This window comes from Papio anubis, unplaced genomic scaffold (assembly GCF_008728515.1).
Source record: "Papio anubis isolate 15944 unplaced genomic scaffold, Panubis1.0 scaffold4487, whole genome shotgun sequence".
Taxonomy (NCBI): domain Eukaryota; kingdom Metazoa; phylum Chordata; class Mammalia; order Primates; family Cercopithecidae; genus Papio; species Papio anubis.
Genome location: NW_022164664.1, coordinates 1 through 1,067, shown reverse-complemented (window position 1 = coordinate 1,067; position 1,067 = coordinate 1). Strand labels below are relative to the sequence as shown.

The following is a 1,067-nucleotide window of genomic DNA, read 5'->3' as shown; positions in this document are numbered from 1 at the left end:
TGGATGTCATCTGGGAACTCAACCACTCCCTCCATCTGGAGGTTTTCTGGGACCTCAACAAACTACTCCACTCGACTGTCCTCTGGGAACTCAACCACCTCCACTCGACTGTCCTCTGGGAACTCAACCACATCCTGCACTAGAGAGTCCCCTGAAAACTCAACCACCTCCTCCACTCGAGTGTTCTCCGGGCCCTCATCCAGCTCCTGCAGCTGTCAGTCCTCCAGGACCTCATCCACCTGCTGCAGTTGCCTGTCTTTCCGGATCTCATCCACCACCTGCGGCTGTCAATCCTCCGGGACCTCAATCACCCACCTGCTGCACCTGTTGGTCCTCTGGGACCTCATTGACCCGTGGCATGCGTCTGTCCTTCGGGACTTAATCCACCGCCTGCAGCTGTCAGTCTTCCGGAACCTCATCCATCTCCTGCAGCTGTTGGTCCTCTGGGACCTCATCCGCTCCCTGCAGCTGTAGGTCTTCTGGGACCTCACCCACCTCCTGCAGCTGGTGGTCATCTCAGACCTCATCCACCTCCCGCAGCTGTAGGTCTTCTGGGATCTTATCCACCTCCTGCAGCTGTTGGTCCTCCAGGACCTCATGTACCTCCTGGACTTGTAAGTCTTCTGGGACCTCATCAACATGCTACATGTGTCTATCTTCCAGGAACTCATCCACCTCCTGCAGCTCTTGGTCCTCCCAGACCTCATCCACGTCCAGCATGTGTCCTCCCTCCAGGACCTCATCCATCTTTTGTAGCTGCCTTCTTCTGGGACATCATTCACCTTTTTGTTCTGTAAGGCCTCTGGGACTTCTGACTACATCTCCACTTAGTAACCTCTGGATCCTCAGCCACCCCTTCTGGGTGGCGTCTGGCCCCTCAGTAACCACCTTCACATGAATCTCCTCAGCTGCTTCAATAATCTCCACTCGTGGGCCCTGGGACTTCAGCCACCTCCTCCACCAGGGTCTCCTGTAGTACATCTGCCATCTTCTCCTCTTGGCTGGCCTCAGCTATCTGAACCAACTCCTCCAGGACCTCAACCAGCTTCCCTACCCATTGTGGCCTC

The 1,067-nt window shown here is 56.0% G+C and overlaps 1 pseudogene; it reads left to right on the top strand.

Annotated features, from left to right (window-relative positions):
- The first annotated feature begins 382 nt into the window (after positions 1 to 382).
- Positions 383 to 1,059, top strand: LOC116273188 (annotated as a pseudogene).
- The last annotated feature ends 8 nt before the right edge of the window (positions 1,060 to 1,067 follow it).